The following is a 22342-nucleotide window of genomic DNA, read 5'->3' as shown; positions in this document are numbered from 1 at the left end:
AATGACCATATCTCAAGAGAACTATCACAAGAACAGTACCAAGGGGACGGTGCTAAACCGTTCATGAGAAACCCACTCCATGATCCAATCACCTCCCACCAGGTCCCACCTCCAACATTGGGGATTACAGTTCACCATAGAATTTGGGCAGGAACAAATATACAAACTATATCAAATTTAATTCAAGAGACAAAGAGAGCTCTTTTGTTTTGAACAGAATAGGGATCCAATGAGATCAGTGCTTTAAGAAGTAAATCTTAGGGGCTGGGCGTGGTGGCTAGAGCCTGTAATCCAAGCACTTTGGGAGGCCAAGGCGGGCGGATCATAAGGTCAGGAGTTTGAGACCAGCCTGACCAACATGGTGAAACCCCGTCTCTACTAAAAATACAAAAAAACAAAACAAAACAAAACAAAACATTAGCTGGGTATGGTGGTGTGTGCCTGTAGTCCCAGCTACTCGGGAGGCTGAGGCAGGAGAATCGCTTGAACCCGGAAGGCGCAGGGGTGCAGTGAGCTGAGACCATGCCATTGCACTCCAGCCTGGGGTGGGACTCTGTCTCAAAAAAAAAAAAAAAAAAAAAAAAAAAAAAAAAAAAAAAAAAAAAAAGTAAGCTTTAGGTCATAGAATATACTATAGCATCTAAGAAAAAGAGAAATCTGTTAAAAGAGTCTGTGCCAATAGTTTAGGAAAAAGATGGTGAAAGCCTGAACTGTGGTTAAGGAAGAAATATTTATGAAAGGAAGATAGTAGTGAAGTGCTAAATGTGAAAAATATTTCAGTAAAAAAGAATCCACAAGACTTCGTGAGATAAGAATAATGAACTTTGAGGTGAAACTTCAGTCTCTCGCTGAGATTTTGAGTAATGTCATAGCTTTGTCACCGACACAAAGATGAGAGTCTTCCTTTTTCCTGCTATAATACTGGCCCCTCTTCTTCCAAACCAAGCCTTGCGCTAGGCTTTCCATTCCATTCTGTTTTAATTCATTACCATCATCTCCTGTCCCATTATTCCCTACATGCCCAACTCTCCTAGGAGTCAAAAAAAAAAAAAAAAAAAAAAAGAGGCAAGTTCCAACCTCTGTCAGAATGAAGGTTGTTTTTGACTCTACATCATGAAAACTTCTCCTTATTGCAGATTACACTCTAAAAAGTTAAACAGTAGCTATCATTGCAACCATTTCAGTGGCACTTACTTTTTAACCCATTTTTCAAGCATTTTGTCAACCAGCAATGCCTCTATTAGCAAGAAACCGACAACTGAATGGTTTATATAGGTAGAATTTCAGGGAAAACAGTTAGTGCTATTGGTTAAGCTGCTCATCCATCACAGGCCCTATATCTTTTTGTTTCTCTGAACTTTTTTGTCTTTTACATCATGGGAACAGGACAGCTGCTCTATCGCCAAAGCATCATGTCTTCATTCAAGACAAGCAAATGTGTGAAAGAGAGAAGAGAAGCAGGGATCTCTGTATCAATAAAGCAATATTCTGCCAGGATTTCTTACCCAGCATACTTCTTATAGCTTATGCAAATGGGGAACTAAAATGGGGTCACATGACTGCTGTTAGCAGTAAAGAAGAATCAGAAACAGAACATTTGATTTTCTGTTTTCCATTTGTGAGATGTATAGCAAGAAAGAAGAGAGTTGGGCGAGGTGGTTGGCCAAGCAATAGAATCTTCTCTGAGAACTATCGTTATACAATGTACTCTGGGTTTGCACGTGTGTACGCTCTTGTCATTTTGGTTTTGACCATGTGTTTATCTGTACATTTCATTTCCTCTATTCTTTAGGAGAGTACTTGCATAGTTGATTACCAATTTTTAAAATACATGTTTTCTTTTCGTTTTCTATCAACCACTACCAACTTCTGCTTCACTCATTCAACAAAGATTCTAGAATTTTGGTTTTCCTGAATAGGCAACACATTTTGACTAAAAAGAATATTTTCTTGTTTACGCCTAATTATCTTGGCAAGCATTACTCACATGAAAGGAAATATAGCAAAATTACCAGATGATTCCATGGGGATTTAGTTAAAGTATCCCATTTTATCTTTTATGAAGGTGATAGAGCCTCATGTAAAGAAATATTTCCAAGAGACCTCATCAACCTGACTTTGAAATTCAGCTGCAAAATGTAGCACCTGCATATCCAAAATAAAATTAGTAATGATATCACTTGATGCAATGTGTAGAAAAAATAGTCAATTAAAGCAATAGGAATTCAACCAGAATGCTCTGCAGGCAGCATCATGTAATTCTGACTTCACAATGACATGAAATTTTAAATGACAACTGTGCTAAATTAGGGAGCAGCAAACCCAGTCCAAGTTTAAATTTAGTAACACTGAAAATAACTTCCTCCACAGCAGATTCTCTATGAATTACAGGTGACCAATCACTTGTTTTTCTGTTCTGTTTAGAGATAATCAGATACTCACTGTCTTCAGCGTTGGTGTCTTCTATTCTCAACGGCGTTTCTGGCAGCCACCCCAGGAGTCTCCTTGACCCGTCTTAAAACCATTGGAAATTAAAGAGAGAATCCACCACATATATTCCTTTGAAAGTTTCTACCATATATGTTCAAAAATTTCTGAATGAGCACAAGGATTTGAAGGTAAGTGAATTTGGGGGGTAACACACATTCTTGCATAACTCTTAATTGCATCAAAAGTAATGATATCTTTTAATAAAATATAAAATACAGGAAAGTAAAAGAAACTATTAAATGTAAGAAAACTATCCATGTATGTGTAGTTCCACAGTAAAAAGGAGAAATAAAGAAAACATAATGTTTAAAAATTGTTATCTGTCATGTAAATGTAAATACAAGAAGGGCAAAGTAGAAACCTTGATATTTGATCATCAGTATCACATTAAAAAAGCATAACATACTGTGGTTCTCAAAGTTTAATGTGCATAGGAGTCACATGAAGTTGAGAGGAGGGATCCTTAAAATGTTAATCCCTGGGGATATTTCACCAAAACTTAGACCCACTAGGGATGGGATGTGGCCCAAGAATATGTATTTTTACATTTACCCACTCCCAAGTGATCCTGATGCCCGTGGGTCTTAGGCCTTTGAGAAACACTGAAAGTGACATTCAATACAATCTACTTCCCATTTTCAAACCTTATGCTAAACCTGAGCTTTTATGTTGGTTGTCTCCTACAGTCATAAGAATAAATAAAGAAGGGGTAATTTTGTTACAGAAGTACTAAATTGATGCTCCCTTTTTGACTCCCCTACTTTGAGTTATTAATTTTCATTAATATTCCTTTTTAAAGTTCAGTATGAAGAGCTAATCCCCAGGTTTCACCATCTCTCTTTCAGAGTGATAGCCCTGTCATTGCTCTCTTTAGCTATTGCTCTGTTCCATGTAATGTTTCAATTTATTTAGATATTTAGGGTTATTGTATCTAATTATAAGAAATTTCTAAAAGATGTAAATAATGAGTTATTACTAGGTTTGGCTAAGTATTTCTAAATTTTGAGGATTGTATCTTTTTCTCTTCATTTTGAAAGCTCAGCCTTAGATTTTAAAAGAACAAATCTGCTTAATACCTCTTTCCATTACTTTTTTCTTAGCAAATAATAACTTATAAATCATATGATACATTTGTGGAAGGTTACATGTACAGTTGGTGGATATCATTTTATTGTATTTCTGTTTCCTATGTGTCATTTAGCAACTTCATTTTTATAATTTGTAATTTTAAGTTTACAAAAGGTTTTTTTATTCCAGTGAAAGTGTTTAGTAGGGACATATTCAGATCTTAAATTGTGATGATTTTTTAAAGGTTCAATATGATATTATTTTTATAGTGAAGAATGAAGTTTTCAGTCAAAATCCTTTTATTGGCTTTCAGGCTTATAAATATTTTTTGTCTCTTTGTGTACACTTGTTCACGTTGTGTGGAATTTTTTGTCCATAACGTATTAAAAGGCAACAATAAACCCTTCATCAAAAAGATGTAGTGCCAATTAGCTACAGATATTAGCTATTAGTTTTACACATAGAGAATTGAGTATGATCATATGCATAAAATAATGGAGTACCTTTTTCAAGTAATCAAAACTAAAAATTTACAGAATTGGATTAACTATAATAATTAAGTTTCACATGCACTTGTTATTAGAATTGTGCTCAGCAGTAAGATTGTCATACCTGAACATAGCCTAAAACTTGTAGTTCACAAGCTTATCATTGGATAAAGTCTCCAAATAAAATTTCATAAAGCTTTTAGTGGAAATCATCTGCAATATTTCAATTTCAGAGAAACATGCCTTTCCTTTTCTATCTTTCTTTTTTTCTTTTTACTTATTTTTTCTGGAAAAAGGAAGAGGTGGAGAAAGAATGAATTGTGTCTTGAAGTGAATCATGTTCATTATCATTGGTATGTTTATCAAAGTATGTTTTTAAGTTGCAATTTCTTTGTTTTTTGTTGTTGTTGTTGTTTTTTTTTTTTTTTTTTTTTTTTTTTTTTTTTTTTTTTTTTTGAGACAGTCTCGCTGTGTTGCCCAGGCTGGAGTGCAGTGGCGCGATCTCAGCTCACCGCAAGCTCCACCTCCCGGGTTCACACCATTCTCCTGCCTCAGCCTCAGCCTCCCAAGTAGCTGGGATTACAGGTGCCTGCCACCACGCCTTGCTAATTTTTTGCATTTGTAGTAGAGACGGGGTTTCACCGTGTTAGCCAAGATGGTCTCGATCTCCTGACCTCGTGATCTGCCCGCCTCAGCCTCCCAAAGTGCTGAGATTACAGGCATGAGCCACTGCACCCACCAAGCTGCAATTTCTTAAAGAAAATTTACAGTGTAGTTTCAGGGAACCTGAGCAAGACAGTCTCCATATGCAGGAAGCAAAACATGCAACAAAAGAATAAATTACAGAAACTTTATAGAATCATAGAAACATAAAGTTTTAGAGCAGAAATGGACCACTTTGATCTTCTAGTCTGGTCCCCTCATGTATAATCACATTTTCTCCCCCAAACCTGCCATATAAAAGTCTAAAACAATGAACAGTAAACAATCTGGTTAGAGATGACATCAGCAAAGAGAAGCTAAGTGGGTGTTTTACAATAATGATCTCTTCAGTAAGAAAAATAGGGAGGAATTTTCCTCCAAGATGAAGATCGAAGATTTATAGGTACCTAAGTACTTAAAATTGAATTTAAAATTATTTGCATCCAATTAGATCAAAGTAATTTTTTTGATATAATTCTTCATTTGTGGAATATTGTAGTGGTATAAATTCTCCATGTTTTCTTCTTCATTAAACATTGATAGTTGCAAATTATGACAATTAATTCCTTGAAAAGATTCTTTATTTCTTGCATCAAATATGACAATGTACTTTCAAGAATTCTCTAACTATAATAGTTTGTTCCATTTGGAGGATAATGTTGTACGTTGGTTACATTAGTGTTAATATGTCTTTGTTTTTTAATTCTCCAGTGTAACATACGGTTAGTTTCACCATTATTACGACCAGCTGCGGTTGGCCTATGATTTTGTTCATTCTGTCTGAATCCAAAGTAATTAGCTCTTTAGTTTAATGACAATATTTGTTAATGGGTTTTTAAGGCCAAATTCTGCTGTTTGAGAGTGGGTGGTGTATTTGAAGATAAAATCTAGCCCTTATGTTGTAAGCATAAGCTGTGTAATTTTATTTCAAAAAGATGGTTTACAGAGTTTGCGGTAGGAAAATGAAATGTGCATTTGTCTGAAGTTTCTCATTGTCAAGAATCAGAAAACAAAAGTGACAGTTTATGTAGATGAACAGCAAACCCACTGAAATTTCCCTGATACAGCTATCCTGCATGTGTTATTCTATAGCTAGAATATGAAACAAAATGACAATTATCAAACAGACTTTAGATACATTCTTTTATGTGAGAGGACACACTCTGAGTTTTTTAAGTGCAGTACAACAGTTTTGATCATTGTATTTTTGAAGGACTTAGTGAAGTGGAAAGAATCCTTGCCTGGGAGTCACTGGGGTTCAAAGTCTGACTCAGCTTACTAGTAGTGGCATGACCTTAAGAAAATATCTTCACCTTTGCCTGAACCTGTTTCTTCATCCTAAAATGAGACTTTTACATCAGATGATCCTGGAGGGTCTTTCCAGCCTTAAAATGATAAGTCTAACTTGCTTTAAAAGAGCACTAAAAGGATGGTAGGGAAGACGCAATGACTTGAGCTAACTGAACAAACAAAACAGCAAGTCTACTACTAGAAGGTATGTGGGGATATTTTGGCCTTACGAACTTTCCTTCAATGCTTTGGTACTTTTATCCTGGAATAGAGAAATATTTGAAGGGTTTTATGTAGAAGAGACTATAGGTCATGCTGTTGGAAGTTTTAAGACGATGAATTTTAGCAAAATTTGAAAAAACTTGCAAAACTAGTAACAGTTGAGATATCCAACAATGAATAGGATGCCATGGTAGATAATGAATTCACCATCCCTTATGGGCACCAAAGGTTTTATGACCTGCCAAAGTGCTCTTCAAGCTGTAAAGGCTAGAGGCAAATTTTCTGAACATACGGGAACTCAGGAAATATTGTTATCAGGAGCCCATCTTGAAGCAGCTATTAGCAACTATTAGAGCCCTTCTTGAAGCAACTATTCTCTATCCAGTCAATAAGTGACTATAGAAACTACTGCAAAAAATTTAAAAAAAAAAAAAAGAAAAACTGATCGCAAGCGTTGAATATTTAACTCTAGCACTAAATCTAAGATAAATATGGAGATTAGGATGATGTAATAGAACATAAAAGTATAATGTCCTGACAATGTAAAACTAAAACAACTAACAAAAATTAGGAAAGACATAACAGAAAGAAGTCAGTGTACATATATAGTAAGTTATTTGATTACTTTATTCTCAATATCAAGGAATCAATGGATGTTTTTTAAACTGACAATCAAACTATAGAAGTATAAGCAGATTTAAGAGTACAAAAAAAGATACTAAGGGGAAAATCATTATTGCCCAAAAATAGCTGGTAGAAAATGGGAGGAGAGAGAGAACTTTTGCTATCACTCACAATAGGAAAATAGTAAATATTCTAAAGAGATAAATAATCAAAGTTATGAGGTTATAGAAATGATATAATTTATTATGTGAACTTATAAACATTATGAATTAGAAGAAATTTTATACTTTTTAAAGTTACTAAAAATAGACCATATCATGAAAGATTTTTTCAAATCCTTTAATGGAAAATGTAAAATGTTGTGACAGTATGTTTCTGTCATATCTTTCACATAAATAAATATAAAAAATATACCTATTTCTTTAAAATATTTTCAAACTGTATCATAGCATAAAACCCAATTCTATGTTATATAAGTATATGACCAATAGAAGCTAAGTACCGGGAAATGCTATCTAAAGAAATTAGGAATTAAAAATCTTAATATCAGAAAACATAAAATTTCAGGGCCCAAAAGCATTTACTAACATAAAAGAGGGACTCTATAATCAATGCTGATGGGTATAATAGATAATGAAGGTATATGATCAGGAATAAATAATAGCTTTAAGAACTACCATAGAAGTTTGTTCAGCAAATAAACTTCTGAAAACATCCCAAGAAATAGAAATAGCCCATTTTTTAGGTGGTAGACTAAGTTTAAAAATTCAACTCCTGTATTATGAAGCCAAATATTTACATTGAAATTTATTTTCAAGAAAAAATATTTCTATGTCAAAGATAATTAAAACTACTCATTAACCAAAAATTAGGTACTTGACCAGTCACAAAATTTTTTTCATTATCAACAGAAAGAGGTTCCACGTAGGTTCTCTTTTTGAAAAGAAAACAAGCAAGCTTCCAGTAAGGCTGTAAACGTATGCATAAAATTTATTTGATTTGAAGAAAAATGGAATGTTTGGACTCCCTCTACCCCAAACAGCTATTCTAAACAGCAGGATATAATTCCAGACTTTTTGCAGTCAAGAGGTTTCTGCTGAGCAGAAATTCTTGTTCAATTTAGGAATGCAGATGATAATAATTTTCCTATCCTTCTCGCAGCAGGTTTCCTGCCTTCATTTTGCAGACTCCTAAGCTCGGTTAAAAACAAATAGGGAACTTCAGTTCCAGGTAACACATTCTTCAAACGTAGTCCCATTAACCCAACTTAGTTATCATGCAAAGCTGCTTAGCTTCACTAGTGAAATGGAATACAGTTGAATTGCTTTTCTAATGTAATACCTATTTGTGATAAATGCAAAGTGGTTTATGATGGCAAATTTTGTAGAGCATGAAAACTTATGAGAAAAGAAGCTTATATTTTCTAACCTAAAATTATGAAAAAAATGTCGTATATGTTGGCATGGGATACTCCTATTAAAATGAAAAAATATTCAAAAATGAAAATTTAATACTTGACCTTTATTATATATACCTCAGCAAAAAAAAATTAAATCAAATTATTATATTTCACAGTAACATTTTTCCTAGCTTGCACATTCTTTCTAATTTAAATGAATTTTCTCTAGTTTAATTTCTTTCCTTCTACTAGATCTCAACCATGTGGCCCAAAATTTCCTTACATTGTTTAGAAAAGTAAAGATTGCTCAAATACATCTTTTGTCTGCTGATAGAAGAATAATCTTTTCTGTATAAATGCAACTTAAACTGTCTAAACCACACATTACTACAGAGTGGGTCACTGAGACATTGGACTTATCCTTTGAATGAGTAAATTTTAGATGATAGTTTCCTCAGGTTAGCTAAAATCATATTTGATAAGATGAGTGTCATAGCCAACATTTTACAGCCATAAACCATTCTATCTTCATTCCTTGCTCAGGTAACTCACTTTGTTCTTCCATTCCTTGCTCTTCCTTCACAAGCAGGGTACATATACACTGTGCCATGGCAACCACATTTCTATCATGGCTCATCAACATTGCCAAATTTCATGACTGATTTTAATAACAGAAAAAGTAGGTTTCCAGCCAAGCTCAATATCAACTTTATAAACGATAGTAGCTTGATGTGAGTGTTCTGATGCAGGAGAGATGTACAGTTGTTATGCATTGTATAGTGATTTCAGCTGAGAATTAAGACCCATTCCTATATACATTGTAATTCAATGCATTCTTCATTTCTTCATTCAACAAGCATTTGGTTAATAACGACTTTGTGGTAGGCTCCTTTAAGACTTGAGATACATCGTTGAATGAAGCAGACGAAAAGCTTTATTTTCATGGCCTTGTTGCAGCATGGCAGGCAATAAAAAACCATCATAACAAGTAAATGAATTATGTGGTATTATGGACTACAATAAGGTATAAAAGAAAGAAAACCCAAATAAAGCATAAAATGGGTAAGAAACAATATGACAAGATATGGGAAGTGAGATCAGATCCTATACTTTGTTCCAGTTCTTCTGGCTGATGTTTTTCAATGTTCATTCTTGTTGTCTTAAAATCAGAATATGTGAATTAGATTTGGAGGGTGGATTCTTTATTAAATGAGTGTTGCACAAATTTTCTTTGTTTAATGATCAGCTTCTCTACATTGATATTTGTACCTGAGATGCTTACAAGCTCTCCGCAAGCAATACTGTGGGATTTCCAAAAGGGTCAAACAATGAAGAATATTAAATTTAAATTTATTTTGTTTTTCCTGATAGTTTAGAACCCATGGAGTAATTTTAAATTATTATAGTATCACTGTAACTATAACTATGATCCTTGTCAGTGATGTTAAGCAAAGCCTGATTAGTTGAAAAAGATGCAAACATCAGGTAAGAGTATGTTAACTTTTAGAATCTACCCGGATTTTAAAGGTAGATCATTATGGAACCATTAGATAAAATTCTTACTTGATTATCAGAAAAATGAGGACTGAACTTTAAATTTGAATATATATTTTTACGTATTTTATACATCGTTTTAAAATGATCCATTTTATAGGTCGTTCTCAGTAAAATTTAGTAAATTTAGAACCTGTGGAATAATTTTAAACTGTTATAGTATCACTATAACTGTAATCCTGGTCAGTGATGTTAAGCAAAGCCTAATTAGTTCAAAAAGATTCAAATGTCACGTAAGAGTATGTTATCTTTTAGAATTTACCTTGATTTTGAAGACATGTCATTATGGAACCATTAGATAAAATTGTTACTTGATTATCAGAAAAATGAGGACTGAACTTTAAATTTGAATATGTATTTTTATGTACTATATGTATTTTAATCACCTATAGCAATTTTTATAGGTAATTTTATTAAAATGTAGGTAATTATAGTAAAATTATGCCACTTTTAGACTTATTTTTATGTTAATTACCATGTAAATTCCTACTTACCAATCCTGTAGAGTCACAGACTGATTGAGCTAAAAGTAATTTCAGAATTTCTAGTCCCACTGCCTTTGTTTGACAGGTGTGAAAACTGAGTTCCAGAGAGGAAAAGTAATTTGTCCAGGTTAGATGGTGTGTGCAAGTCCCTGTGCCAGTTAATAGTAGAACTGGGTTGGAAAGGAAACCTATTCTTTTAAATCCCAACCTAGTATGTTTTTTAGTACTTGACTCTACTTGAGATTTGTCATTGCCTATTATCAAAATAATGTTTCCCTTAAAGTTAAGGAGAGTTGACCATATCTTTGCATTTCTTAAAGTTATCTGATTAGTGAGTGTGCCTAAGCTCCCTGAAATAGCCTCACTTGTTTAAAAACCTCTTCAGCACAACCAGAATTAGACTTAAAAAAAAAATGAGAATGATCTTATCTATAGCCACACCACCCTGAACATGTCCAATCTCATCAGATCTCAGAAGCTAAGCAGGGTCGGAGCTGGTTAGTACTTGGACAGAAGAATGATCTTTGGAGAGTTTTTTTCTTTGAAAAATAAATGAAATTATTTATGAAGCCATGAAATGACTTACCTATTAATCAATATATATGGCACACATAAAATACAACTGTATTATTTTTCAATGGATTTATGAAAGAAGAAAATACTAAGTAGTAAAGTGCTGAGCTTAGAAAACAACTTAAGTAACATCTGTGCCCTGGGTTCCTCAGAGTCCTTAGGAAGTGATACAGAGTCATTTGAAAACTCTCTGAACCCTCATATGGAAAAATTACATAACTCACTGGAAAATTTCAGTAGATCTAATAGAGCAGAGAGGTAATATATTCAAAACACAAAGAAAGATATAAAACACTGTCTGCTAAGCCTAGGGAGTTTCATATGCAAAAAATTAAATAATTCAAACAATATCAGTTTATTTTCAAAGACCGTTCTAAGTTTAAGCATTATAATACATCATAAAAAATTATACATTTGGTGCTTATAAATGGATTCTAAATTTCCTTGAAATGAAAGATAAAACCTTGGCTTTATATAATGGCAAAATGAGGCTTTCTCATTGCACAGAATAGAATTTTCATATGTGTTTGCAGGCTTACCACTTGTTAAATCAACATAATTTAAATTGTAAGTAAATTTAAAAATATGTATAGCATTAGAAACAGGGCTCTAAATGATTTGATAAAGATGATTATGGAAGCAGCTTTAAACACTAAAGTCCTGAAGACTTAATAAGTACTTTATGAACTTTTCAAGGTTTTCATGGTTTTTCTGGTAGTGAATGAAATAGAAAAATAAATAATTCACCCAGCTTTTACTTTAGTTGTTGTACATTTGTAAATTACATAAAATTAAGAAGCTGAAAACTGGATCTTCTACCTGTTTCCATACACATGGTACCATTCAATTAAAGTCTTCTATTAATAAGTAAAGCTAATTGAAAATCACAGTTTAAAACTACATCTGGTTCTTATTAATGTGATGCCCAATTATTAGCATTCTAGCATTAGGATTTTAGACTAATTGTTTATTGTTTTCAATAATAACAAAAAATGCTTAAAATACAAAGCTAATATCTTTCAGATTACCAATGAAAGAAAAACTGTGAAAATAACTAATTTATGCTTATTTTTGATGGATTGAATTCATTTTGTCTGAAGCCCTTAGTGATGTCCTTGGAAATGTCTATCCCTCTCCTTCCCCCCTCCCTTCCCCCTATGAATATGTATATGATTTAGAAGGTAACATTTTTTGCATATTATTTTCCCAAAGGAACTTTATTTTTCATTTTTAATCACTTTGTGGTTGAACTGTCCTCTGATCAATGAGGGGATTAATGGGCCACATATCCCCTCTGTGTAAACCTATATGGTCCAAGATTGTTGTATTTTGCCTCTTGGACTGAGTAAAATCAAACCTACCTTTGCCTTTCATTGTTTTTTCACACATTATGTAAATTGGTAAGAATAAAAATAATGTGATTGGAAGTAAAGCTTGACAGACAATATAGTGTAATATAATATCCAAATACTTATGAGGTAGCAATAGTGCCTTGGGGCACCACATTTATTGTGAATGAGGATTTGAATTTACACATTTTTCTCTGTGGTTTAGATTGCATACTAAATCGCTCTGGGAAAGTAGAACTGTTTTTAAAACATTCTGCTTAACCACTCTACGGGTAACAAAGAAATGCCAAATCCAGTTTCAGTCTAATTTGGGAAGTAAAGTACAGAGGCACAAGAAGTCACATTACACAAGAGTTAATAATAATAGAAATTTCTGTATGGATTGACATGACCATTATAAATTGTCATTCTATATTTCATATCTAAATAAATTCAGTGTGTGCAGAAGTTTCAGCAAAATAACAGATTTAAAAAGTTTTTTTCATGGTTTAACAGCAAGAGTGTATTTCCTAATGATTTAGACTTTGGACATAAGAAAGTTATGAGTTTGATTCTGAACAGGGATCAAATAATACAACTCTAATTCTAGGCCTACTCAGAGCATGGCATTTTTCATTTCTTTAGGCTATGCTATTTAAATACCAGCTGTTTAAATACCAGTTCACTCCAAGCTCATCATAAAACCACATCATTCCTTTGAAACCTTGCACCTACTGATGAGCTTAGTAACCTTTCAACTAAGTTTTTCAGTTTTCCAAAAGAAGCAATATTTTTAACACTGAGGTTTTGAATGTTATTTAGTTTCTGAAGAGAATTATTCACACCAATATATGTTTGTGGAAATATCAAAGACATTTGTCATTGAAATTAGAACTGCTTAGTTGTTCAGGTAACAAAGTGAAAACATTCTTTTCCATTTTGTTTTGCACCTTAGCACGTAGAGTCATCACTTATGGGAAACAATATATTAGAACGGGGACGGTGGCTCATGCCTGTAATCCGAGCACTTTGGGAGTTCAAGGTGGGCAGATCTTCTGAGGTCAGGAGTTTGAGACCAGCCTGGCCAACATGGCAAAACCCTATTTCTACTAAAAATACAAAATTTAGCTGGGTGTGGTAGCAGGCACCTGTAATCCCAACTACTTGGAAGGCTAAGGCAAGAGAATCACTTGAACCTGGGAGGCGGAGGTTGCAGTGAGTCAAGATCGTGCCACTGCCCTCCAGCCTGGGTGACAGAACTAGACTCTGTCTCAAAAAAAATAAATAAATAAAAAAGAAATATGTATGTAGTTTAGTGTTTGTTAGAATCATACAAGATGGTAACTTAAATATTTAGGCTAACACTAAACTCATTTTAATGCAAGGAGAGTGAGGGAAGTGAGTCTTACTTTTTCCAGGTTAGTGGTAGAGCCATCTGTGGCTGAGTTTTCTGATAACATACAAGGCAATATAGAATAGTGATTATGAATGTGAGCTCTGGAATTAGATGGCCTAAGTTCAAGTCCCCAGTTCTGCTACTTACTAGCCACGTGACCTTGGACACCTTCAGTTTGCTAAGTCTCAGTTTCCTCATCTGTAAAATGCAGATGATAACATTGCCAACATCTTAGGACTACTGGAATTAAAGAAATGTACTTTACGTTGTAGAGTACATTGTAAGGCTCAATAGATATAGATTATTCTCATTTCTGCTATTCCAAATGGTCTCTCTTGTTATCCCAGAACTGAAATGTTGCCGTGAACACTTTGAACCCTGATTACTGCTTCATTTTCATTGTTTTCATTGACTTGAAAATGAAGAAACTGTTATTATACAACTTTATATAATTATATAACTATACATGAATAGTATATACATATGTATATGCATATATTGAGTTGTGAAAATATTCAAGTATGATTGTTTCATAGAATACTTTTATTCTCAGGCTAGTGGTTGCTTTAAACCTGCAGCTTTGGAAAAGGATTTAAATGGCAACCTAATGACTTTGTCATCATAACCACATAAAAGATCTGGCAAGATATGTAAATGTGGCCATATGGGCATGGTTGGCAAGACCTTTGAGTTGAAATTGAACTCACCCAACAAGTTGTTTCATCAAAACATTGCCTGGAAATGTTTTTATCTTACTACATGGTGGTTGGCTTTCTAGCTAAAACCGTCAGTGAATGGAGAATGTGGCCAGTTTGAATAGTATGAGACAGGAGATTCAGTTCATCCAAATTGTTGAGCAGCTGGAGCAAGTGAGTCATGTTCAACTGACACTGGACAGCTGTCCATCAGTTCATAATCATGAGAAGAGCTTTATGAAAAAGCAGCTGGCTTCAGCACCACAGCATCATCAGAGAAATGCAACTGCCTGAAATAACCCAAGCTTTCCTCCCATCCTTGTCTACCCTGAGAGAACTTTAACCTACTGTGGGTAGCCATGAGATCCTTCCCCAGCTAAAACCATGCAACCTTCCATCAAGGAAAGTATTCTTTAGGTGTCCTGCACTTTCAGTTTTCTTTTCCTTTTCTTTCTTTCTTTTTTTTTTTTTTTTTTTTTTGGAGGATGATTCTGTTCTGTATCTCTGAGGTTTTTTCCTGAAGGTTTTCTGAGTCAGAATAAGAAGTTCATCAGAAACCATTTTTATGGAATAAACTAGCATGCCTGCACACATTAGCTCATTCTCTAGTTCACTTTTTTTAACTTCCTGTAGATAGTAAAGCAATGAATGTGCAATACAAGGCTATATGTGTTTATATGTGTGTCTACTGGAGTGTAAACATGTTGATGAGTAGAATTGTTCTTTTAGCAAAGATTAAAAGTATCACTAGAATGCCTCCTGATCGGCATCAGTGAAACTTTGTTTACTATTTTGGGACAACAGAGTATAAAACAAAATTAACAGCCTGTTTCATAACTGAAGGTGCATGCATTTATGATATGCTGGTTTTATTTGTGCGTTGTTGCATTGGGCTTTGCCAGACTGCTGAGAAGACACTGCTGCAAGTTAACAAGTCGCAGGCTGCCTGAATGATTTGATTTACTCCAGGGTCTAGCCAGTGCATTCAGCTTTATTTGTTAACCTAGCAGAACATTATTTATTAATGAGTTCTTCATGCTTTATTAAACCTAATGTCAAAACACCTCTCTGGGACCCTACTAGGCGTGTTTCCTCTTTGTGGTAAGATCTTCCAAAGAAAATGAAAAATTATGCAGCAGAGCCGCAGTTAAAACCCAACAGATACCAGTTCAATTATCCTTGATCCTGTCAGATGGTATTTCTGAATCTTTGTGAAAGATCAGAATATGATGCAGTACGGAACTGAAATTAAAGAGTCCACTCCTTCAGATGTCAGAAATTAGATCCCACCAAAATAAAACAAAGCTTCTGTGGCCCTGGAAGATAGGCGAACTCTTCAGCAGGCCACAGCTACTGTGGGGATTCAACAGTAGGGGAAAAGTACAGATGCAGTCTGTACAACAGTAGTGAGGAGGTATAGGCTTATGCAGATATCATAGTGATTTGAGGTTATTAACAATGTGAAATAACTAGATAGCTGTGGCATAGGGGGAATGGAATCTATTCTGAATATACCACTGAGTCTGCTGGCATATAGCAGCAGGGGCCTGTGGGAAATGAGAGGAAGCCTTGATGGCCAGGAGGACAACCAGTGGGTATGCCAACATACAAAAGGCAAAACGCTTGAAACTGTTAGCTGAGGATTCTCCTGGCTTCCTAGTGGAGGTGTGGAACTCAATAGGGGCAGAAGGGTCATATCCATGGGGAAATCCGGGCAGCAGGTGGATATAAAAGGGTAGGTGAGTGTTGACATCCTGGTTTAAGGTATCGTGACACACTCATCAATCATTTGTAGGGAGAACCAGAAATGGAATCAGCCAGGGTTTAGGGTCCCATGCAAGAAGACTAGATTTCTCTGTCCTGAGTTTTGTTTTTTTGTTTTGTTTTGTTTGAGATGGAGTCTCGCTCTGTTGCCCAGGCTGGAGTGCAGTGGCATGATCTCAACTCACTGCAAGCTCCACCTCCTGGGTTCACACCATTCTCCAGACTCAGCCTCCCTAGTAGCTGGGACTACAGGGGCCCGCCCCACCACGCCCAGCTAATTTTTTTGTATTTTTTAATAGAGACAGGGTTTCACTGTGTTAGCTGTTTCGGGAAGTCAGGGACCCCAAACGGAGGGACCGGCTGAAGCCATGGCAGAAGAACATAAATCGTGAAGAGTTCATGGACATTTATTAGTTCTCCAAATTAATACTTTCATAATTTCTTACACCTGTCTTTACTGCAGTCTCTGAACATAAATTGTGAAGATTTCATGGACACTTATCACTTCCCCAGTCAATAACCTTGTGATTTCCTGTGCCTGTCTTTACTTTAATCTATTAATCCCACCATCTTCATAAGCTGAGGAGGATGTATGTCGCCTCAGGACCCTGTGATGATTGCGTTAACTGCACAGATTGTAGAACATGTGTGTTTGAACAATATGAAATCTGGGCGCCTTGTAAAAAGAACAGGATGAGAGCAACGTTCAGGGAACAAGGGAGATAACTTTAAACTCTGACTGCCTGTGAGCTGGGTGGAACAGAGCCATATTTCTCTTCTTTCGAAAGTAAATAGGACAAATATCACGGAATTCTTTTTCTCAGCAAGGAACATCCCTGAGAAAGAGAATGCGTCCCTGAGGGGAGGCCTCTAAAATGGCCACTTTAGGGGCAGCTGTCTTTTACGGTCAAAGACAAAGGGATGAAATAAGCCCCAGTCTCCCATAGCGCTCCCAGGCTTATTAGGATGAGGAAATTCCCGCCTAATAAATTTTGGTCAGACCAGTTGTCTGCTGTCAAGCCCTGTCTTCTGATAAGATGTTTTCAATGACAATGAGTGCCAGAAACTTCATTAGCAATTTTAATTTTGCCCCATCCTGTGGTCTTGTGATCTCGCCCTGCCTCCATTTGCTTTGTGATATTTTATTACCTTGTGAAGCATGTGATCTCTATGACTCACACCCTATTCGTACACTCCCTCCCTTTTTGAAAATCGCTGATAAAAACTTGCTGGTTTTACAGCTCACGGGCAACACAGAACCTGCCAACGTGTGATGTCTCCCCCAGACACCCAGCTTTAAAATTTCTCTCTTTTGTACTCTTTCCCTTTATTTCTCAGACCAGCTGATGCTTAGGGAAATAGAAAAGAACCCATGTTGAATATTGGGGGTGGGTTTCCCCAGTAGTTAGCCAGGATGGTCTCTATCTCCTGACCTCCTGATCCACCCACCTCGGCCTCCCAAAGTTCTGGGATTACAGGCATAAACCACCACACCTGGCTCTGAGTTTTTATCAGAAAGCTACAGGACAGAAACAAAGGTTTAGAAATAATAGGGAGTAATTACTCTAGCTCAGTAGTCTGTGCAAGTGTCCAGGACCCATCCCTGTCACAGGATACATGAGGTCTATTGATAGTGAGGTCCAACAGCAAGTCATGCTAAATGCTGGGACTGAGGCTGTGTCTGACCTTTCTACTGGCCACCAAGTTTCCATGTCCCATGATGCTTAAGAGTTGGAAGCTTAAGAGTTGGAAGCATCAGTGATTCTTGTTCTGGGGCCTAGAGAAACTGGGCTCAGAAATAGTGTCTGAAAAGAGAGTTGTCTATTTTACCATTTCTCAGTCCTGCTCTCTACCTTTTGTAATAGCTTAAATTCTGTGTGGCATACAACTCAGTATTTAATTATGCAGAATTTGTTACTGTCCTTTCTAATTGTTTCTGACATGTAGTTAAGGAGTAATTATGAGCTCCTATCATGTGCTGGACACATTGGGAATTAAAAACGTGTCTCTGTGACAAATCTTATGGGAAACTTACAACAGAGTAAGGAAATAGACGTGTCCAGATGTAAGGCTATTATAAGTTAAAAAGTTGTCAAGGTCATGAAAGAGTAAAAGAGGCTGGGGAACTGATCCAGTTTGAAAGAGACTAGGGAGATGCGACAATTAAACGCAATGTGGGATCCTGAATTGGCTCCTAGAAGAGAAAAAGTACATTACTGGAAAAACTGGGGAAATTCAAATAAACTCTAATGTTTAGTTAAAAGTTATGTGAGATATTAACATTGGGAGAAGCTGGTTAAAAGGTACAACAGGAACTCTGCAACTTGTCTGTAAGTCTACATTTATTTCAAATTAAAAATTTAAAAAGTGATAAATGCTGTAGGGAAGATGCTGATAATTATCTTTGGATGTTCTGAGAAAGAAAGCTTTACTTCAGTTGGCAAAATAAAGCTTCGTAAAGAGGCAGTTAGATATCCAAAGGTAAGATAAGAGACATTTCCTGGGAGAGAAAACAGAGTGAATGAAGGCTTAAAAACAGGCAAAGGGATAACTTCTTTAGGAAAGAAAAACAGAATAAGTAAAATGATGAGCATTGTAGTCCTTGAGGAAGAACTTAAGATGCAATTTATAGGTAAAGAGAGAGTTAAGAACATGCAGGAAGATTAGTAAGCAATTTGATTTGCTAGAGTTCACCATATGTGAACTGAGACTGAGTGTGGATCAAAGATGGATTGGGGATTGTAAAGATAAAATTGTGAAAGATTTTGAATACCAAGTTAGGAGTTTTTCATGCCTCTCCTTTGCAGCAAGATATCCCTGCACGAGTTTTACCTTGTTCTCTAGGAGACTATGGATGGGTATGATAAAACTGGGATTGTATCTTATCTTGAGATACCTGGGGACAGGCATACAGAAGGAAATATCTTAAATTGGAATGTTATAAAGAAAAGGGAGGAAGCTGCAGAGAATGCTTTAATCTGAAAAACAGAAGACAATGCTGTACCTGGGAGAAAGGTTAAAAGTGATAACAGACAGGAGGCAGGGAAATACTAGACAGAGAAGGGTAGAGTCCCTGGTGAAGCCCACCCTCAAATCGGGACCCATGGCCCAAAGTGAGAACATGCATTCCTGTTTTCCTGCCCAAATGTTGCAAAACCACCCTTGCCTGCCCTGCCCACCCTCACCCCGCCATCCTGTACCCATAAAAACCCCAGGCTCTACTGGCAACAGAGCAGCAAAGAAGAAGAGAAAAAGAAGAGAAGAGAAGAGAAGAGAAGAGAAGAGAAGAGAAGAGAAGAGAAGAGAAGAAGCAGCGGATGTCAGAGAGAAGAAACAGTTTGATTTCAGAAGGACGGCTTGATGCCAGGACTTCGAAGAATTCAACCAGGGATGGCCGAACTCCAGGGGAAGGCCACTTCCCACTCCATCCCCTTTCTAGCTCCTCATCCCACTGAGAACCACTTTCATGGGCAATGAAATCGTCTGCATTTATCATCTTCAATTCGTTCATGTGACCTGATTCTTCTGTATGCTGAACGAGAGCTCAGGATACAGAGGGCTGTCACATTGAGCTGTTAAACACTTAAGCCATTTGCAGACAGCAAAGCTAAAAATGCTGTCAGCACCCAGAAGCACTCAACCCAGCCCCACCATCCACTCACCTGCATTCTCCCCCTCCCATGAGGGGTTGAGAGCTACAGGCTGAGCACACAAACCATCCCTTTCTCGAATCCCTCAAAGGGGTCAAGGGAGTTATCCTATTTCAAAAGAACTTACTAACTGGAATGAAGGCTCTTACTAACCTACTGCAACAGGCAAGTTAAGAGTGTTGTAAACACAGGCAATATATTTAGAGCTAACTGCTTTAAATTTTTTCAAGAGATGAAATGGAGAGAGCTTTCTTTGATGGAATTGCAACAGTAAATATGTCTAAGTTAAAAAGAGGACTATTAAAATGCTAAATAATACTGAGAATCATCTAAATATATAAAAGCATTTATGGTCTAATTAATGCTTTTTTTAGTAGGGAGTAGTAAACTACAACTGATGTTTTGTTTTCTCCACCAGTATCTATTGAATATGAATGTTGGCATCATGGTGTTAGGGTTCAAAAGGAGAAGTGGTAAACTGGGGGGGTGGGGGGTGCTCATTACTCTGGGGCAGCAGGAGAGAAAAAAGCAATGAAACATCAACATCTCCATGTATCCATACATCTCCCAACTGAACAGCAGAAGCTCTCCATAGAGAAAATATATTAGGAATTTGGAATATCCATCATCACGATGACTACAACTTTGCAGAAGGCCAGCCTGCCCTAATTGAAGGAAGCTCTGTGTATCCTAGAGAGGAGACTCCCTGTGGTGATAATGATCCTATTAACTCCTAGTCAGTGTCTACTAAGGAGCCTGGTTATAAGTGAACAGCATTATCTGTTAGCAATCAGGGACTCCATTAACACAAACCCCTTTAACCGGGTATCCAGGAAAGGCCATTATAGACCACGCCCACAGTCATACTTGAAATATTGGATTCTGGTTGCCAGTTCTCACAAAATCATTCCAAAGTGTGACAATATGTCTTTCTATCATATTTCCCACCCGGTTGCAGAACAATGTGAGGCACATAACATGTGCACATGTTATGTTACTTGAGGATATTTTTCCCATTCGTGATGTTTTAGCCATTAGCAATTACCTTACATGATCTTTCAATAATTCCAAAGCTTCTGAGTATTCAGAGTCTATTTTGAATTCTATTTGATTCTTCTTGCTTAGTCTGTTATGCCAAGTATTTTCTGTACCACTACGGTATCATAAATGGAAACAATTTTCTGGTCCTTCTGTATAATTCAGGAATATATTAATGAAAGCTTGTTTTAACACATTTTTCCCTGACATATATAAAGTTAAATGCTTGTCTTAGTAAATGGAGTCTTTATATTAATAGAATATGTCTTAATTTTAGGAAATATATTCATGAGTCTGATAAAAAAAATTCCTAAAGTTACTAAAAAGAAAAATCATTTATATAGCCATCATATAAAATGTTTGTATAATTTTATCTTTAATTTTATTATTGTGAAATGGCTTTTAGAATGAGTCATAGGAACCAGTGGGTCTCTGGAAATAAAACTTACAGATGTCATGAAACTGAGGAATAACTCACACAATGGAAGTTAGGATCAAGACTCAGAAAGATCTTTATTGTCTTCAAAACTGGGCTAAATCTGAGGAAATAAGATGAAATGGAAATAAATGTAAAGTACCATTCTCCAATTAAAAATTTAAAAAGTAAATTGGGGGGAACTTGGAAAGAAAAACATATATGAAAGATTCTGGACATTCATTTAGTAATTAGCTCAATATGAGTTAGAGATTTGATGTAATTGCCTAAAAGCTCATATGATGTTAGATTATATTTGTAATAAGAATGTGTCCAGCATGACAACCTGTCTTATTCTAGGTTGGCCACACCTGCAGCCATGCCTAAAATGGTACATTATGTTTTGAAAGCTTACTTTACTGAAGCAGAAATAAAATGTATTCAGAGTACCATACCTAGGATTATAAAAGCGTTGAGGAGTACCCTAAAGGAATGGAAACCTTTAGCCTGGAGGAGGAAAGATATAGTGGGGGACTGAAAACTGTCTTCAATATTTGAAGGCTGACTTGGAGAATATGGAACTTAGACATAGGATAGAACAGGGAGGAAAGTGTGGAATGGTATATAAATCTTTTCTCATTTACGTAGAAATTTTATAACTATGACCAAGATGCCTGGCAAGTAGCAGTTGTCCCTGAATTGGGTAAAGGCCAATCACTGCTCATTGCAAAAGCTGAGCGAGCTATATCTAAATGCAGTTGGTCTGAGGGAACAGAGTGCCTTGTCCTTGGTACCTTCTAAACCTAGATCTGAATGACACAGAAGTGGCCCAGACCTTAACTGGGTATAGTACATGCTCTTATGGACTATAATGCTCTTATGGTCCATTTGTCTCCTGAAATTGTAACGAAATATCAGTTTCGCGTTCATAGTAAGCCATTGAACGCAGCCCCTGTTAATCCAGTTCATATTAGTCGATATTCACATTGCTGCTGCTTAAGCTGGAGAATTGCTAACAGTTTTCTTGTCCATTTTTTTTCAGAAACCAAAGTAGCTGCTACAATAGCTAAAATAAGCTAAAATCCCTTAAGACACGAATTGTGATCACAGATTTTTTAATGCATTTTTTGTTCGTATAATTGAGGTCCAAGTCTACAAGAG

The 22342-nt window shown here is 35.9% G+C and overlaps 1 protein-coding gene across 2 annotated transcripts in view; it reads left to right on the top strand.

Moving 5' to 3' along the window:
- The first annotated feature begins 2424 nt into the window (after nt 1-2424).
- HS3ST5 (heparan sulfate-glucosamine 3-sulfotransferase 5) overlaps nt 2425-22342 on the top strand; it is a 169498-nt gene continuing 149580 nt past the window's right edge. For both annotated transcript variants that reach the window (XM_008007278.3, XM_008007277.3), the window contains exon 1: nt 2425-2618. The gene's annotated coding sequence lies outside the window, so the exon portion shown is untranslated. The remainder of the gene's footprint in view (nt 2619-22342) is intronic.

The sequence above is a fragment of the Chlorocebus sabaeus genome, chromosome 13 (assembly GCF_047675955.1).
Source record: "Chlorocebus sabaeus isolate Y175 chromosome 13, mChlSab1.0.hap1, whole genome shotgun sequence".
Classification (NCBI taxonomy): Eukaryota; Metazoa; Chordata; class Mammalia; order Primates; family Cercopithecidae; genus Chlorocebus; species Chlorocebus sabaeus.
Note: the sequence above shows the minus strand (reverse complement) of the source record. Positions and strands in the feature narration are given on the sequence as shown.